The sequence below is a fragment of the Ricinus communis genome, chromosome 9, assembly GCF_019578655.1.
Source record: "Ricinus communis isolate WT05 ecotype wild-type chromosome 9, ASM1957865v1, whole genome shotgun sequence".
Lineage (NCBI taxonomy): Eukaryota > Viridiplantae > Streptophyta > Magnoliopsida > Malpighiales > Euphorbiaceae > Ricinus > Ricinus communis.
The window spans coordinates 10,783,339-10,803,630 of record NC_063264.1 but is presented as its reverse complement, the minus strand read 5'-3'; the positions used below and the strand labels follow the sequence as shown (position 1 = coordinate 10,803,630).

General features: G+C 36.7%; 1 non-coding gene across 1 annotated transcript; it reads left to right on the top strand.

Moving 5' to 3' along the window:
• Nucleotides 1-19,075: 19,075 nt before the first annotated feature.
• LOC125371278 lies at nt 19,076-19,182 on the top strand. Its single transcript, XR_007217582.1, has one exon. It is a non-coding gene; the product is annotated as a small nucleolar RNA R71 (small nucleolar RNA).
• Nucleotides 19,183-20,292: the final 1,110 nt, after the last annotated feature.

The following is a 20,292-nucleotide window of genomic DNA, read 5'->3' as shown; positions in this document are numbered from 1 at the left end:
TGTTTATGCTCACTAAAGAAAACCAAACCATTACACTAGATAGAGATTAGAAAGAGATGAACAAAAACATGAATAAAAGGAGAACATAGGTAGGATTAGGAATTTGATAAGGAAATGAAGCACAAATTCTTTATTCTCTTACTTACGACTAAGCATAAGAATCAAATCGAATTGATTTAAACCCAAGAGTAGACAAATGATACAAAATAAAGAACAGACATGAGCGATAGTCTAGGTTTGCTAGCGAGTCTTCATAAGTCTGCAAAGTTCTTGAAAGAATCCATAACTTGATTTCTTGCAATGTAGAAGACTGAAATGATATGCTAAGTAGCTTGTAATATTCAGATGCATGTGGTTTTCATAGTACGAAAGCCCTCATTCTATAAGAAGAAGAAACTACAAGCAAAATATGAATAAATAAACAAGAACCGGAGAGGAGTTGATTGGTCAACAATTATTGTAGTCCCACATTTTATGAGCGAGCTTAAAGAAAGTAAGGAAAAGCTCGTGTGAGCCTACTAAATAACCCTCCAGCCCAAATTACTTCATTATATGCATCCCAAACATCAAAACCCATGCATTCCTAGTTGGATTAATCGGAAGAAACATCATTTCTCCCTTACTCTCGAGGATTTATATCTCGTCCTACTTGATTATCAAGTCACGCCCTAATGCAACCAATCAAGCTTGTCAATTTCATTCCCATGATTCCGTATGCCAATCCTTCTATGATTATGCATCCTAGTGCCTAGAGGATTAAGGAATGATGGAGATACCAATGATGTAAATCTGGATTTGGAATATTGGTGTGTGCCTTGATTCTCATCGTTCGCTCTTCACTCTAAAAGATTCGCCCGCGATCATTTTGAAAATTATATGAATACTAGATCAAGTAATCTTCTTTCTTCACATTTGTCTAAGCATTGGATTAGTGCTTATGACTGCCACTTCCACACACTTTCAATTAACACTCGTGTTTATGCTCCTAAATAAAAAGTAAAGTTTCAAACTAGATAGAGTATAGAAAGAGTGGTACAAAAGAAACAAATAAAATGAGAACATAGGTAGGATTTCAGACTCGATAAGGAAAATAATCAAAAGTTCGTTCTCTTCCATACGGCTAAGCAAAATGATTGAATCAAATTGATTCTTACATATAAGGGTAGACAAAGAACATAAAAGCAAGGAAGGACATGAATAATAAGTCTAAGTTCGCTAGCACGAGTCTTCATAAGTTCGTAAGGTTATGAAAGAACCTATAACTTGATTTTCCGCAAGGTAGAAGACTAAAATAATCTACTCACTAGCCTCAAATATTAGGTTGCATCGTCTTTCATAGTGTAAAATGCCTCATTCCATAAGAAGAAGAAACTATAAGCTAAATATTAATAAATAAATAAAGAAAGATGAATAAAGTAAAGTCAAATCAAGAACTAGAGCGGAGTTAATTGGTTAATAGCTCTTGTAGTCCTAAATTTTATGAGCCAACTTTATGAAAATAAGGGAGAATTTGCATGGGCCTATCTAATAACAGTCTAGCCAAAATTATTTCATCATTTGTGCCCCAAACCTCAATACGCGACCATTCCTACTTAGATTAATTAAAAGCAACATGGTTTCTCCTTTACACATGTGGATTTGTGTCTCGTCCTACTTGATCATCATCATGCCCTAATGCCACAAGTAAAACTTATCAATTGTGTTCCCATGATTCCTTACACCAATCCATATGTTAGACAAGAAACGGGATAAGGAATGATGGAGAGTCCAATAGTGCAAATCTTGATTCGGAATATTAGGGCGTGCCATGATTCTAGTTGTTCTCTAATATTCTAATTCAGGATTTGCACCATTCAAATCTCCATCATGTTACTTTTGATTAATCCAAGTAGGAATGAGCGTGTTTTGATCTTTGGTAAGCCTATAATGGAGTTAATTGGGCCAGAGTCTTATTAAGTACGCCGATGTGTATGTCCTTTGTTTTCATTAATGAATCATGGGAATGCAATTGACAAGCTTGACTGATGGCATTGGGTCATGACATGGTGATTAAGCACAAGATGCAAATCCACCCGCATAAGGGAGAAAACATGTTCCTTTCGATTAATATTTGGAAGTCATATAATGAAGTAAATTTGGTTGGAGTGTCATTAGGTATGCCCATGCAAATTTTCCCTTATTTTCATTAAGGAATCATAGAAACGTAACTGACAAACTTCTCTGGTGCCATTGGAGCATGACTTGATGATTAAGCAAGACGAGAGGCAAATCCATGTGCATGATGGAGAAATCATGTTGCTTTCAATTAACCCAAGCGGGAATAGTACATTATTTTATGTTTGAGAAGCATATAATGAAGTATTTTATCTGAAGTGTCATTAGATAGGCCCACGGGAATTTTTCCTTTTCTCTGCTAAGCTGGCTCATAAAGTTTAGTACTACGAGAGTTGTTGGCCAGTCAACTCCTCTATGGTTCTTAATTTCACTTGAGTTAAGTCATCTTTCATTATTTATTTATTCATATTTAGCTTACAAGAAATCCTACCTATGTTCTTATTCGTTCGTTTCTTTTGTTTATCTCTTTCTAATCTATGTCTAGTATGATGGTTTAGTTTTACTTGGTGAGCATAAACACGAGTGTTAAGTTAAAGTACGTGGAAGCAGCAATCATAGGCACCTATCCAATGCTTGGACAAATGTGAAGAAAGAAAATTAGTTAATCGAGTACTAATATCGATCTTGGAAGGATTGCAAATAAATATTTTGGAGGAAAGAGGGAACGCAGAGAATCGAGGCATGCTCAATATTCTAATTCAAGATTTGCACCATTAGTATCTCCATCATTCCTTGTCCCTCTAGCCACAAGGACTCCTAATTAAATAAGGATTGTCATAAGGACTCATGACAACGTAATTGACAAGCTTGACTAGTGGCATTAGGGCCTAACTTGATAATCAAGCATGATAAGACAGAAATCCACATGCATAAGGGAGAAATCGAGTTGTTTTCAATTAATCCAAGCATAATACAAGTAGTAATGCGAGATTTTTAATGTTTGGGACCATATAATGAAGTAATTTGGGTCGGAATGTTATTAGTTAGGTTACTTGACTCATAAAATTTAGGACTACGAGAGTTGTTGACTAGTCAACTCCTCTCTCATTGTTGATTTCACTTTAGTTATATTTAGGAATACGAGCATTTTGATGTTTGGGATGCATATAATGAAGTAATATGGTTTGGAGTGTTATTAGGTAGAGCCATGCAAATTTTCCCTTATTTTAGTTAGACTAGCTCTTAAAAATTGGAACTATGACAGTTGTTGACCAATTAACTCATCTCTAATTCTTGATTTAACTTTAGTTTATTCATCTTTCTTTATTTATTATTCATATTCAGCTTCTAGTTTTTTCTTCTTATGGAATGAGGGCTTTCGCACTACAAAAACCACATGCAACCGAATACTTGATGCTAGTGAGTAAAATAGATTCTTTCAAGAATTTTGTGGACGTACAACACTTACGCTAGTGAGCATAGACTTATTGCTCACGTCCTTCCATTCTTTTGATCAAGTATTGATATCGTTATCTGAATTATCACAGATGAATATTTAGAAGAAATAGAGAACGATGAGAATTGAGTCACACCCAAATGTTCTAATTCAAGATTTTGATCAATGGGATCTGCATCATTCAATGTTTGTCTAGGCACGAGCGCACCTAATGTTACAAGGATTAGCATAACGAATTATGGGAATGCAATTGACAATCTTGACCGGTGGCATTGGGGCATAAGTTAATGATCATCCAGGACGAGATGCAAATCCACTCGCATAAGGGAAAAATCATGTTGCTTTCAACTAATCCAAGCGTAATACAATTGGGAATGCAAGTTCTTTGATGTTTGGGATGCATATAATGAAGTAATTCGATTCGAAATGGTATTTTGTAAGCCCGTGTGAATTTCCCCTTGTATTTTTCAACTGCCTCATAAAATTTAGGACTATGAGAGTTGTTGGCCAGTCAACTCCTCTCTAGTTCTTGATTTGACTTTAGTTTATTCATCTTTCATTATTTATTTATTGATATTTAGCTTCTAGTTTCTTCAACATGGAACCGAATAATTGAGGCTAGTGAGCATATTATTTTAGTTTTCTACCTTACGGAGAATTAAATTTTGGGTTCTTTCAAGAACTTTGTGGACTTATGAAGTCTCAACCTAACGAATATAGACTTATCGCTCACGTCCTTCAATTCTTTTGTGTGATTTATCTACCCTTGTATTTAAATCAATTCGATTTGATCCTTACGATTAGCTATGGAAGAGCATAAAGAACTGGTGATTTCTTTCCTTATCAAATACGATATCTTACCTATATTCTCATTCATTCATTTCTTTTGCTTATATCTTTCTAATCTATGTCTAGTATGATGATTTAGTTTTATTTAGTGAGCATAAAGACGAGTGTTGAGTTAAAGTGCATGGAATCAGCAATCATAGGCACCTATCCAATGCTTAGACAAATGTGAGGAAAGAAAATTAGTTGATCGAATATTAATATTAATCTAGGAATGATTGCAAACAAATCTTTTGGAGGAAAGAGGGAACACAGAGAATTGAGGCATGCTAAAATATTTTGATTAGGGATTTGCACCATTAGGATCTCCATCATTCCTTGTCTCTCTAGCCACGAGGACTCCTGATAACACAAGGATTGTCATAAGGACTCATGACAACGTAATTGACAAGCTTGAATAGTGGCATTGGGGCCTAACTTGATGATCAAGCAGGATGAGACGTAAATTCACAAGCATAAGGGAGAAATCGAGTTGTTTTTAATTAATCCAAGCATAATACAAGTAGTAATGTGAGCATTTTTGATGTTTGGGATAATATAATGAAGTAATTCGGGTCGGAGTGTTATTAGGTAGGCCCACATGAACTTTCCCTTATTTTTGTTAGACTGACTCATAAAATTTAGGGCTACGAGAGTTGTTGACCAGTCAAATCTTCTCTCGTTGTTGATTTCACTTTAGTTACAATCAGGAATATGAGCATTTTGATGTTTGGGATGCATATAATGAAGTAATTTAGTTCAGAGTGTTATTAAGTTGGGCCACGCGAATTTTCCCTTTTTTTTTACGCTGGCTCTTAAAAATTAGAACTATGAGGGTTGTTTACCAATAAAATCCTCTCTAGTTCTTGATTTGACTTTAGTTTATATAAATCATTCTTTATTTATTTATTTATATTTAGCTTCCAGTTTCTTCTTCTTATGGAATGAGGGCTTTCGCATTACAAAAATCACATGCAACTGAATACTTGAGGCTAGTGAGCATAGTATTTTAATTTTCTATCTTGTAGGAAATCAAGTAATAGGTTCTTTCAAGAATTTTGCGAACGTACAACACTTGCGCTAGCGAGCATAGACTTATTACTCACGTCCTTCCATTCTTTTGATCAAGTATTGATATCATTCTTTGAATGATAGAGTATTGATATCATCCTCCAAATGATCACAGATAAATATTTTAAAGGAAATAGAGAACGGTGAGAATCGAGGCACACCCATATATTTTAGTTCAAGATTTTGACCAATGGGATCTCCATCATTCATTGTTCCTCTAGGTACGAGTGCACTTCATGACATAAGGATTAGCTTAAGGAATCATGGGAATGCAATTGACAACCTTGACCGGTGGCATTGGGGCATAACTTGATGATCATCCTGGACGAGATGTAAATCCACTCTTGTAAGGGAGAAACCATGTTGCTTTCCACTAATCCAAGCATAATACAGTTTGGAATGCAAGGTTTTTTTATGTTTGGGATGCAATCATTTTTTTGTCTCTTTTATGCCTCTCTTTCTAATCTTTGTATAGTATAATGGTTTGGTTTTATTTGAGGAGCATAAACACAAGTGTTGAGTCAAAGCGAGTGGAAACGACAATTGTAGGCACCGATCCAATGCTTGGACAAATGCAAAGAAAGAAAATTATTTGATCAAGTATTGATATCATTCTCTGAATGATATCAAACGAATCTTTTGGAGGAAAGAAGGAACGACGAGAATCTAGGCATGACCAAATTTTTCAATTCAAGATTTGCGCCATTGGGGTCTCCGTCATTCCTTATTCCTCTAAGCATGAGAACTCCTGATTACATAAGGATTACCATAAAGAATCATGGGAATGCATTTGACAAGCTTGGTCAGTGGCATTGAGGCTTAGCTTGATCATCAAGCAGGATGAGATGTAAATCCGAGCATGTAAAGGAGAAATCATATTGCTTTCAATTAATACAGGCATAATACGAGCAGGAATGCAAATGTTTTGGTGTTTGGGACGCATATAGTAAAGTAATTTGGGTTGGAGTGTTATTACATATGCCCACACAGATTTTCCTTTTTTTCTATTAAGCTGGCTCATAAAATTTAGGACTACGAGAGTTATTGACCAATCAACTCCTCACTAGTTCTTGAATTGGCTTTAGTTTATTCATCTTTTTTACTTTACATATTGATATTTAGCTTCTAATTTCTTCTTATACAATGAGGAATTTTTCACTTGAAAACTGCATGCAACTGAATATTTGAGGCTAGTGAGCATATTATTCCAATCTTCTATCTTATGGAAAATCAAGCTATGGGTTCGTTGAAGGACTTTGCGGACTTATCAAACTCGCGTGAACATAGACTTATCTCTCACGTCCTTTGTTTGTTTTATGTTCTTTTTCTACCTTTATATTTAACTCAATTTGATTTGATCCCTACGCTTAGCCATATGGAAGAGAACAAATAATTTGTGATTTCTTCCATTATCGGATCTAAAATCCTACTTTTGTTCTCATTTTGTTCGTTTCTTTTACGCCTCTCTTTCTAATCTCTGTCTAGTATGATAGTTTAGTTTTATTTGGGGAGCATAGACACGAGTTGAGTGAAAGCGCATGGAAGTGTCAGTCATAGGCACTGATCCAATGCTTGGACAAATGCGAGAAAAGAAATTTAGTTGATCCAGTATTGACATTATTCTCCTAATTATCACAGAAAAATCTATTGGAGGAAGGGGGAAATAACGAGAATCATTGGAACGTAATTGACAAGCTTGACTGGTAGCGTTAGGGCGTGACTTGATGATCAAGCAGCACGAGATGCAAATCCACTCGCGTAAGGGGGAAATCATATTGACAAGGTTCATTGGTGGCATTGTAGCATAACTTGATGATCAAGCAGGATGAGACATAAGTCCACCCGCGTGATGGAGAAATCATGTTGCCTTCAATTAATCCAAGTGGGAGTATGCACATTTTGATGCTTAGGACGCATGTAATTAAGTAATTTAAGCCGGAGTGTTATTAGGTATGCCCACGCGAACTTTTTCCTTACTTTCGTTAAGCTGGCTCATAAAATTTGAGACTATGAGAGTTGTTGGCCAGTCAGCTCCTCTCTAGTCGTTGATTTGACTTTAGTTTATTCATCTTTATTTATTTATTTATTTATTCATATTTAGCTTCTAGTTTCTTCTTCTTCTAGATAAGGGCTTTCGCACTATAAAAACAACATGCAACCAGATACTTGAGGCTAGTGAGCATATTATTTGTCTTCTACCTTGCAACATCAAGTTACGGTTTCTTTTAAGAACATTGCAGACTTATGAAGACTCATGATACGAATGTAGCTAACTTGTGCCAAACCTGTATTAAATGTTGATTTCTTCCCCAAGGATCGTTCACCTAATCAAGCAAATTAACTCTAACTCCCGATAAGAGCCTTAAATAACTTGTACTTAAGAACCTTAATTATGAAGAATTAAAGGCTATTTAACATAAGCGAAGGTTTATATTAGATTAAGTTTGTAAAATACCAAGCCTTTACTTGATAAATTCACCAAGTTCATAAAGAACAGAAGATGAGAAGTAACTTCAAAATAATCAATATTCAATAACTCCCTTTACATAGAAACTCGTACTAGCTTATATATGCTTTAGAAAACCCTAATTCTATAATGATAAGGAAATAAATAATAATAAGACTAAGAGTAGAACTCCTAAACTAAATAGATAACTTAAAACAAGAGTCCTAACTATTAAAAGACTTCTTTAGATGAACAACAAAAAAACTCCTAAAGTTTGTCCAACCCAAGCCCATATAATAAACATAAAAATTGGGCTTTAGTAACATGTGATATGTGGCCCATTCTTAAGTATTGGACTCCAAATAGCTTCACTTGATTATCTTGGGCTTATCTTGACTTATTCATGCCTCCATATGTTGGATTAAGTTAATAAGGGTATCTTGAGGCCCATTGTTTTGATTAAGCCTAATGTTTATTGGACTTTAAATATAATTAGGACTCCTAGTTAGATAAGGATTCCTAATGGAAATAGGATTCTTTCATCGCGTGAACTCCTAATGTCATAAGGGCTCCTTGATGGATTAGGATTCCTAGTAGGATTATGAATCCTTGTTGAAGTAGTATTCCTTGAGCAGGTAGGATATCCATCATTAGGATTCCTTATTGGAGTAGGATTCTTTATGCTACATGGGTTCTCAATAACTCGTGCCAGCAAACCTAGAGTTATTGCTCACGTCCTTTCTTTGTTTGTGTTGTTTATCTATCTTTGTGTTTAAATCAATTCGATTTGATCCTTACACTTAGCCATATGGAAGAGAATAAAGAACTTGCGATTTCTTTTCTTATTGGATATGAAATTCTACCAATGTTCTCATTTCTTCATTTCCTTTGTTCGTCCCTTTCTAATCAATGTCTAGTATGATGATTTGATTTTATTTCGCGACCATAAACATGAGTGTTGAGTTAAAGTGCATGGAAGCAGCAATCCTAGGCACCGATCTAATGCTTGGACAAAAATAAAATTAATTAATCGAGTATTGATTTCATTCTACAAATGATCATAGATGAATTTTTTGGAGGAAAGAAGGAACGCCGAGTATCGAGGCATGCACAAATGTTCCAATTCAAGATTTGCACCATTGAGATCGCTATCATTCCTAATTCCTTTAGGCACGAGGACTCTTGATGACACAATGATTGACCTAAGGAATCATGGAAATGCAATTGACAAGGTTGGCTGGTGGAATAGGATGTGACTTGATAATCAAGCAGGACGAGACATAAATCCATGCGCGTAAGGGAAAAATCATGTTGTTTTCAATTAATCCAAGTGTCATATAAGTGGGAATGCGAGCGTTTTGATGTTTGGGACGCATATAATGAAATAATTTGCGTCAAAGTATTATTAGGAAGGCCCATGTGAATTTCCTCTTAGTTTCATAAAGCTGGCTCATAAAATTTGGGACTATGAGAGTTGTTGACCAGTCAACTCCTCTCTGGTTTATGATTTCACTTTAGTTTATTCATCATTCTTTATTTATTTGTTCATATTTATCTTTTGGTTCCTTCTTATTGAATAAGGGCTTTTACAATATAGAAACTGCATGCAATTGAATACTTGAGGCTTATGAGCATATTATATCCATTTTTTACCTTGTGAAAGATCAAGTTTTAGGTTCGTATAAGAACTTTGCAGATTGATCATGACTCGCGATAGCACACATATACTTATTGCTCACGTCTTTTCTTTCTTTTGTGTTCTTTGTCAACCCTTGTGTTTAAATCAATTCTTTTTTTATCCTTACCCTTAGCTGTATAGTGGAGAACAAATAACTTATTATTTCTTTCCTTATCGAATCCAAAATCCTACCTATGTTCTCATCTTTTTCGTTTCTTTTGTGCCTCTCTGTCTAATCTTTGTCTAGTATGATGGTTTGGTTTTATTGAGGAGTATAAACATGAGTGTTGAATGACTGCTTATGGAAGAGGAAATCATAGGCACCGATCCAATACTTGTTCAAATGTGAAGAATGAAAATTAGGTGATCAAGTATTAATATCATTCTTCGAAGGATCATAGATGAATTTATTAGAGGAACGAGGGAACGACGAGAATTGAGCCATGCATAAATATTCCATTTTAGGATTTTCCTTATTGGGATCTCCATCATTTATTATCCCTCTGGGCATGAGGACTCTTGATGACATAAGGATTGGTGTAAGGAATCATGGGAATGCAATTGACAAGTTTTACCGGTGGCATTAGGGCATAACTTGTGGTGCGATGCTTATGCAACTACAACTAAGGCAATGAACCTATCGATCCAGCCTAGCACAACGGTAAGTATTAAGAATATCGTGTCCTCCAATAATGAAATCCTAGAATTACTACTTCGTTCCTTGTTATCTAGCCTAAAACTAATAACGATGGTTTCTAAATTTACTAATGACTAAAATTAAATTCTAAATGAAATGCGAGAATGAACGAGTAAAGAGAGAAATCAAGACAAGAAGGCAAACCTAAAGGGAACCTAGAGTAGTTCGCAACCAAACAAAGAATAACAAATTGTTAAGTCCGATTATGTGACCCGTGTACGAATTCTAAACTGAATTCGGTTTCCTTCTCGAGACAACCGAATTTCTAAACCTAAGAACCAAAGGTTGGAATCTCTTCCTAACAATTGATTATTAAGTTAGCCTTAAGCTTTAATCCACCTTTATTAAACTTTATTAATTCTTAATCTGGCAAATTAATTAACCTTATCTCTAAGTGAAAATTAACTTGTTCTTGCAATTAAATTTCCAAACCCAATTAGAATTTCTCAATTGCTAAAATAATTCTATAAACAGTTTCAATACATTCAATGTAATAAAAACCGGGTCTTTATTATTAATTGCAAAAAGAATACAAGAAAAGAAACTTCAAACAATCTTAAAAATTCAGTACAAAGCCAACATAGCAAGAAACTCCAATGGGTTCAATCAATCTAGCTACACATATTCATGTATAAAACAAATAGAAATTCAATTACAATAAAAGAATAAAGAAATCAAAACATGTAGACCCTTTTTACCTAGAATTGCATGAACAGCTCAAAGCCTTGATCTACACTGCAAAAGATCTCCAAAATGCCTCTTGAATTGCTCCCAAAAGTCATGAATCCGACGTCAAAAGGTGGAAATCAGTCTCTTGGAAACCACCTCGTGATGTCTGAAACGCGTCTAGAAAAACTACAAAGGAAGATGAAGAGTCAAAATTGTCTCTTTTTTCACTCGTTCAATTTTATACTATACGCAAATACGGGCTTGTTCGAAGCCCGTGTTCCTCAACACAAGCTGTGTCTAGGCAGTGTTGGTCTCCAAATTACAGAATGAACTGAATCTAGCAAAGGCGTGTTCTGGCCCGTGTTCTCGACTGTAACAAGGGTGTGTTCTTGCCCGTGTTAGCCAACATGGGCCATGCTCTAACCCTCGAAAAACATGGTGCTTCAAAGTGCTTAAGCTACACGGCCTGGAATTTCTGCACGGGCTCAAACACGGGCAGTGTTGACTTCTCAAAAGTCAACCTATGGTCAAATGCCTCTGATTACGTCCGTTTTTGCTCGGAATTGATCTAAAATTGCTCGAACACTAATGATGTACCTATAAAATTTCTTGGAATAGAAAAGGACATAAAACACGGGTGATCTTGGAATAAAAACACAGTAAATACTAAGAAAACGCATAATAATATGCAAGCAAACATGTGTAAAATTATGCACATCAAATCACCCCACACTTAAGCTTTTGCTTATCCTCGAGCAATTAACAACTCAACTCATAAAGATGCAGTCAGCAAGTCCTCAAAGTTCATGCGCCTAGGCCACAACAAATAGCATTCAATGCATCTCAAAAGAAATTCAATCGTAAGTCAAGTTGCAAATTATTAACATAGAATGGAGATAATATCAATGCACAGATAACTTAAACAACAACTCAATAACAAACATCAAAAAAGCAATGCCTCACAGGGATCACTTAAGTCACTTAAATTGTATATAAGGTGAGAAACAAATCCCTTAAAGCAAATGCACAAAACCCGCTTACCATAAGCTTGCTCATAAATCCTATCTTCACTACTACGAACAAATGAATACCAAAATCAAAGGGTCTTTACCAGGGTTGTAATGGGGCTAAGGTAAAGGTATGGAGATTTGAGAAAGAAGTGTGAAAATGCTGGGAATTCTCGCAATAAACAACAATGTATGCTCAAAGAATTAAATGTCAACAAATATTCACTAAAATCCTCAATTTGTAGAATAACACTCGAAAAAACTATCAATCCAATAAAGAGATAAAGAAATAAGGAAATTTGTTTTTTTTTTCTTAACGAATACTGGACTAGCAGCTTATAAGATAACTGTTGCATACAACTAAATAAAGTAAAGTGCAAAAATACAATTTGGATTGAAGGGAGAATCTAAAATATATATAAAAAGAACTAACTTACCAATATAGCATATGTCATTTTAATCCCAAATAAGAGTGAGCAAATCATAAAAAATCAGTATAAAGGTAAAAGAAAGATAAAATGAAAGGACTAAGATGTAAAGTGTGAAGTGAAAAAAATAAAGAGAAGGGGTAAAGACTCAAACATGGCTAACTAACATGGTGAATCCTAATTTGCCCGAATCATCTCATGATATTCATAAATTCATGTAACCTCAACAAGAATTACAGAGCAAGTTTTAGAAGCAAAGCCAAGTATAATGCACACTAAAACAAGAAATATAAAGAGCATGTTTACAATAAATGCTCAAAATCTCACATTTGAAGTGTGGCATTAATTGCAATTGGTTCTCAACATCATCAATTAGGTCATCACTTAAGAAATACATGCATATGACATAATCAACATTCTACGTTACAATTCGACAATTTAAGAAACAATTAAATAATACCGGTTTAACCTAGCAGAGATGATGTATTAAACACCATTAATTGTTTTCCAAGGACAAAGCACAACAAAGAAAAGTAACTACCTTTATAAATCAAATTGTTAATCAGCTCAAAAATAGCATAACTCAATTGCATAAAGACATATTATCCTAGCATCCTAACAATATACAACATCAGTGGTAGGAATTTTAGACACATCGGAAAGTCACAGGAAAGAGAAAGGAACATACGATTTACCCACTCCACACTTGAAGGACACATTATCCTCAGTGTAAAACGAAGTGGGTATCCCGCATGGGAAGTACAAATAAGGAATGCAAAATCAATAATATCCAAGTACATGACATGTATGAAAAATAAAGTAAAAAAAAAGTAAAAAATGAAAGAAAATCTGGGGAAGGTTGCCCTGATCATCCGTCGAGGCTGGTGGGGTGAAAACCAGAGTGTCCTCAGCAGGCGCTGTGCTAGTGGCAGTAGGGGGTCCTGAGTGGAAGTTGAGGCTGATGGAGGCATTGGTGCATCCTTGGTAGAAAGATGAATAAACTAACGTCAAATCAAGAATTAGAGAGGAGTTAACTGGCCAACAACTCTCATAGTCCCAAATTTTATAAGCTAGCTTAATGAAAAAAGAAGAAATTCACGTGGACCTATCTAATAACACTTTGGTGAAATTACTTCACTATATGTGTCCCAGACATAAAAAATGTATGCATTCCCCCTTGGATTAATTGAAAGGAACATGATTTCTCCAACACGCGCATGGATTTGCCTCTCGTCTTGCCTGATCATCAAGTAATGCTCCAATAACATCAATGAAGCTTCTCAATTACACTCCTACGATTCCTTAATGAGAATAAGGGCCGATTTACATGGGCGTACCTAATGACACTCCAACCGAATATACTTCATTATATGCCTCCTAAATATCAAAACGCATGCATTCCTGCTTGTTTTAATCAAAAGCAGCATGATTTCTTTCCTACAAGGATGGATTTGTGTCTCATGTTGCTTGATCACTAAGTCATGACCCAATGCCATCGGTCAAGCTTGTCAATTATGTTTCCATGATTCTTTAATGAAAACATGGAGAAAATTGCTTGGGCTTACCTAATAACACTCTAACCTAATGTACTTCATTATATGCCTCCCAAACATCAAAACATGCTCATTCCTGCTTGGATTAATGGAAAGCAACATGATTTTCTTCCTTACTGATACAAATGTGGCTAACTTGTGCCAAACCCCTATTCAATGTTGATGTCTTCACTAAGAATCGTTCACCTAATCAAGTAAGAAAACTCTAACTCCCAACAAGACCCTTAAATAACTCATACTTAAGAACCTTAATTATAAATTAAAGGTTATTTAATAGAAACATAAGTTTAGATTAAACTAAGTTTGTAAAATACCAAGCTTTCACTTGATAAATTCACCAAGTTCATAAAGAATAAAAGACTAGCTTATAAAAGCCTTAAAAAACCCTAGTTCTATAATGATAAGGAAATAAATAATAATAAGACTAGAAATAGAACTCCTAAACTAAAAAAGATAACTTAAAACAAGACTCCTAAGTATTAAAAGACTTCTTTAAATTAACAAAAACTCTTAAAATTCGACCAACCCTAGTCCATATAATAAACATGATAATTTCGCTTAAGTAACAAGTGATATGCGATGCATCCTTGAGTATTGGACCCTAAATAGCTTAGATTGATTATTTTAGGTTTATCTTATCTTGATCATGCCTCCATATGTTGGATTGAGTTTATAAGAGTATCTTGAGGCCTTTTTTTTTATTAAGTCCAATCTCACTTAGACTTTGAATCGGATTAGGACTTCTAGTTGGATTAGGATTCCTAATGGAAATAGGATTTCTTTTGTCATTTCAACTCCTAAAATCATATGGACTCCTTGCTGGATTAGGATTCCTCATGGAATTAAGACTCCTAGTTAAAGTATGATTGCTTGAGCAACTAGGATTTGCATCATTAGGATTCCTTATTGGAGTAGGATTCTTTATGCTACATGGGTTCTCATTACTTACGTGAATGGATTTACATCTCATCTCGCTTGATCATTAAGTATAGCCTCAATGCCACCGATTAAGCTTGCCAGATGCATTCCCCATGATTCCTTATGCCAATCCATGTGTGATCAAGTTCTCGTGTCTAGAGGAACAAGGAATGATAGAGACCTCAATGGTGCTAATCTTGAAACAGAATATTTGGTCGTGCTTCAATTCTCATTATTTCCTTTTTCCTCTAAAAGATTCATCCATGATAATTTGGAGAATGATATAAATACTTGATAAACTAATTTTCTTTTTTTACATTCGTCCAAGCATTGGATTATTGCCTATGATGTTAGAGTATGCCCTAAAGATAAAGTGTTATCATATGATTGTGTTAATTTATACATCATAATTAATGGCAAACAATTATACTGAAGGCATTATTCGACTATAATGGTACGAGTAGCCAGGTATTATTAAGGAATAATCCAAACCGTTAGAGATGAACACCATGGAAAGTAAACATAAATGTAAGAGAAATTATAAAGCAAGTTTATAATGATAAGGTTCTCATTACATATGTTCCTAAACTTTATTCATAGTCGATGTTTGATCAAGAATTAGATATTGATCAAATGCTCGAGACTACCATAATGTGTTATCACTTACTTATGAAGTAAAAAATCTATCTCATGAGGTTAGGGAATAGGGATTCTAAGATAAGCATACGGGTGCTTATTACAAGAACAAGTTCATTAAATACGACCCTAGCAACCAAATAGTTAGCATAATCAGAAAACCAGGGAGTATCAATGTATACCTAAGTGACATACAAATGTTCTTCTGGAAATCGATCATCTATGGTCGTCTCATCAAGTGCATCTAAGTGAGGATTTTCCAATCTCGATAAATGGTCCGCTGCCAGATTCTCCGCGCCCTTCTTATTCTTGATCTCGACGTCAAATTCCTGTAACAAAAGAATCCACCGAATCAATCTCGGTTTCGCATCATTTTTCAGGAATAAGTACCTCAATGCCGAGTGGTCCTGGGCAATAACTCCGCCAATAACTTGTCGAAGGCGTAAACAACCACCAATAACTCCTTCTCTGTGGTGGTGTAGTGTTCCTGGGCTCCTGTCAAGGTCTTGCTAGCGTAGTAAATGGGTTGAAACTTCTTTTCAATCCTCTGTCCAAGCACAGCTCCAACTGCATAATCACTAGCATCGCACATCGGTTCAGCCCCCAATCGGGAGAAACCATGATTGGGGTCAGAGTTAGAAGTTTCTTAAGTAACTCAAAAGCTACCACGCATGCATCATAAAAAATAAAAGGTACATCCTTAACTAATAATTGAGTAAGGGGCCTAGCAATCTTAGAAAAATCTCTAATAAATCTCCTATAAAACTCTGCATGGCCTAGAAAACTCCTATGACCTTAATGTGAACTAGGAGGAGGTAGCTTAGATATTACTTCTACCTAAGCTCTATCCACCTCCATCCCAGCCTGAGAGATCTTATGCCCTAAAACAATCCCCTCTCTCACCATGAAATGACATTTTTCCCAGTTTAGTACCAAGTTAGTCTCAATACATCTAGCTAACATGCGCTCAAGGTTTTCCAAACAAAGAGAGAAAGAATTACCAAAAATAGAGAAGTCATCCATAAATACCTCCATAGACTCCTCAATCATGTCCTCAAAAATAGCCATCATGCACCGCTGAAATGTAGCTGGTGCATTACACAGTCCGAATGGCATCCGTCTATAAGCAAACGTCCCATAAGGGTAGGTGAAGGTAGTCTTCTCTTGGTCCTCAGATGCAATAGGAATCTGAAAGTAACCTGAAAAGCCATCAAGAAAACAATAAAACATGTGACCTGCTAAACGTTAAATCATCTGATCAATGAAAGGAAGAGGAAAGTGGTCCTTCCGAGTTGCATCATTAAGCCTACGGTAATCAATGCAAACTCGAAAGCCTGTTACCGTCCGAGTCGGGATCAGCTCATCCTTCTCATTCCTTACCACTGTAATGCCTCCTTTCTTGGGTACAACCTGCACAGGACTAACCCACGAACTGTCAGAAATGGGATATATCAAACCTGCATCAAGAAGTTTAATTACCTCCTTCTTTACCACTTCTTTCATGTTCGGATTGAGTCGTCTTTAAGGCTGAACGACTGGCCTGAAACTGTCCCCCAATGAAATCTTATGAGAGCAGAAACTTGGATTTATGCCCAGGATATCGGCTATATTGAAAGCAAAGGCCTTCTTGTACTTCCTTAGAACTTCCAACAACATGGCTTGTTCTTCAGGAGTTAGATCGGCTGCTATGATTACTGGTAAGCGCTTCTCTTCATCCAGGAAGGCATAAACCAAGTGGCTCGGTAACTCCTTCAGTTCTAAAACTGGTGGGTCCTCGAATGAAGTCTTTACTTTCCGCACCCCAGACCTGTCAAGAAAAAGATAGGGATCAGTTGACAAGCTCGGCTCAAAAGCCAATAAAACAGCGTGTTGCTCTAACACTTGCTCGTTGCTCTAACACTTGCTCGTTGGACAACTCCTCCTCATCCTCAGCTAATGCTACTTGCAAAGGGTCAGAACATAAAATTTCTTGTAAATGGGACTCAACCACATCATCAATCACATCAATAGAACATACAGTATTATCATAGTCCAGTGACTGTCTCATGGAAGTGGCCAGGTCAAAGGTAATGGTCTCATCATTAACTCTAAGCTTAAGCTTTCCATCGCTTACATCGATAACAACCCTCGATGTAGCTAGGAAAGGCCTACCCAGTATAAGAGGCACAGTGCTATCACCCTCCATATCCATTACCACAAAATCTACAGGAAAGATAAATTTATCTACCTTTACAAGTACATCTTGAACAATACCTCTAGGAATTTTAACAGTCCTATCTGCTAATTGAACACTCATCCTAGTAGGCTTTGGCTCATGCAACCCTAATTTGGCAAATAAACTAGTGGGCATTAAGTTAATCGGCTCCTAAATCAGCCCAATGCACCACTAATTGATAAATCACCAATCATACAAGGGATAGTAAAACTCCCTGGATCTCGTCGCTTGAGTGGCAGTTTGTTCTGGAGAATAGCTGAACACTCCTCATTAAGCACCACCTGACCAAGATCCTCCAACTTCTTCTTGTTGCTCAAAATCTCCTTTAAGAACTTGGCGTATTTCGGCATCTGTGAAATTGCCTCAACAAAAGGTAAGTTAATTTTCACCGCTTAAATAAGTCAAGAAACTTATCATATTGCTTGTCCACCATATCCCGTCTCAACCTTGCAGGATATGGTACCGGGGGCTGATGCTCCCACACAGGGCTCTTTTGCATGTCTTCTTTCTTTCTTTCATTCTCTACCATCTCAAGGTCTGGTCCTTCCTTAGCTGGCTCGACCTGCACGATTGTATTATCCTTATCAGCTAAAGGCGAAGAACTAGTCAAATTCTTACCTGAACGCAAGGTGATAGCTTTGCAATGCTCCCTCGAGTTTGACTCATAGTGCTAGGGAGCGATCCGAAGGTCTCTCCGAAAGCATCTTAGAAATTTGGTCAATTTGAGTCTCCAAGTTCGAATCGAGGCCTGCCGATTCCTAAGTGCACTATCACCACGGAATCTTGTTTCATAGATGTCACAAACTTCATCATGAGCTCCTCTAAATTTGACTTCTTTTCTTGGGAAGAGGAGCTTGTGTAGGCCCAGTGGTTGTTGTGGCCGTTGATGAAGTCTTTGGAAACTGGCGACCACGGGCATTATTGTTCCTCCAACCGAAATTAGGGTGATTGCGCCATCCAGGGTTGTATGTATTACTTTGTAGGGGTTATTCTACTGTCTTGGGGCATTCCCCATATAATCAACTGTTCAACATCGGGAAGATATAGTAGAATTAGATGGAAAACTAATAGAAGATGAAGCAACATACCTCCCCGCAGATACCGACCGTAATGCGGCCACCACAAAACTCGCAGCCCAACGCCTTCACGTGAACCGGCATCCTGAGTTGGTCGATCTTCTTGGCTAGAAGCTCTATTTGAGCTGCCAAGGCTGCTGTAGAGTCCACTTAGTTGACCACTCCTTGTCTTCCTGGTCGGCTCCTAGAGGATTGCCACTGATAGTTGTTCATGGCCATTTCCTCTATCAAGTTCCCGAGCTTGCTCGCGTCTTCTTGTTTAGCGCCCACCGCCGCAGCATCCACCATCGCCTCGTTGCGAGGTTCAACCCATTGTAGAAGGTCTGAACCTGCATCCACACTGGCAATCCATGATGTGGGCAACATCTCAAAAGATCTTTAAATCTCTCCCATGCATCGTACATGCTTTCATCATCCAACTGCACAAAAGAAGATATGTCATTTCTAAGTTTAGCAGTTTTAGCAGGAGGAAAATACTTATATAAAAATTTTTCGTACCAACGCCTTCCGGTGTAGTGATCGTCATTGTGGAAGAGATTGTAACCATCTCTTTGCTCTATCCCTCAAAGAAAATGGAAACAATCTCAGCCGAATGGCATCATCGGTTGTTCCATTTATTTTGAATGTGTCACAAATCTCTAAAAAGTTGGAGATATGTGCATTGGGATCCTCGCTGGGTAATCCTCCAAACTGCACGCTTTGTTGGATCATCTGGATAACATTGGCCTTTATCTCAAAATTGTTGGCCGCTACAGCAGGTCTGACTATACTAGTTTTCGTCCCATCCAAAGATGGTCGAGCAAACTCGTACATCGTCCTCTGATCCTCATCGGCGTGGGGGTCATGGTTTTCCATTGTGTCTAGTCTATCCACAGGTACCTCAACCTCAATCTCCTCCTCTTCTATTTGCAACCACTTCCTTAAGAGTCTGAGGGATCGTTCTGGATCAGATAGAGGCTCTATAAGATTCGAGTTTGAGCTCCTGGTCATAAACTACCTGAAACCGAAAGTCCACACAACCACCGATCAACAAAAATAATATAATAATAAATAATAATAAAATTAAAGAATAAATGAATAAAATAAATAATGACTAAATTAACACAAAACAATTCACTCTAGTTCCGCGATTCTGACTCCCCGTAAGAACGGCTCCAAAAACTTGATGGGCTCTTTATGCAACCTACACCTAAGGTAGTGAACCTATCGATGCAGCCTAGCACTAGTGAGTATCAAGGTCGTATCCCTGGAGATCGGGTGAACCTAGAGTTACTGCTGCTTGCTATGTTATCTAGTCTGAAATAGCGTGTGAAAGTTCTAACATACCAGCTAATGGTTTTGAGTGCAATTAAGTAAATGAAGGACAACAATGGACAATTAAAAGACAATTGTAACGAGAGAAATAAATCCAAAAGGGAGCCTAAGTGATGGAATTCTAAAGATGAATTTTATGGATTGCCGATCTTGCTTACCCGTGCCTAAATCCTGAATTGAATCCCGGTTCCTTTCTCGAGCTTACCGGATTCCTAAACCTGCACTAACCTAATGGAATCTCTTCCTAT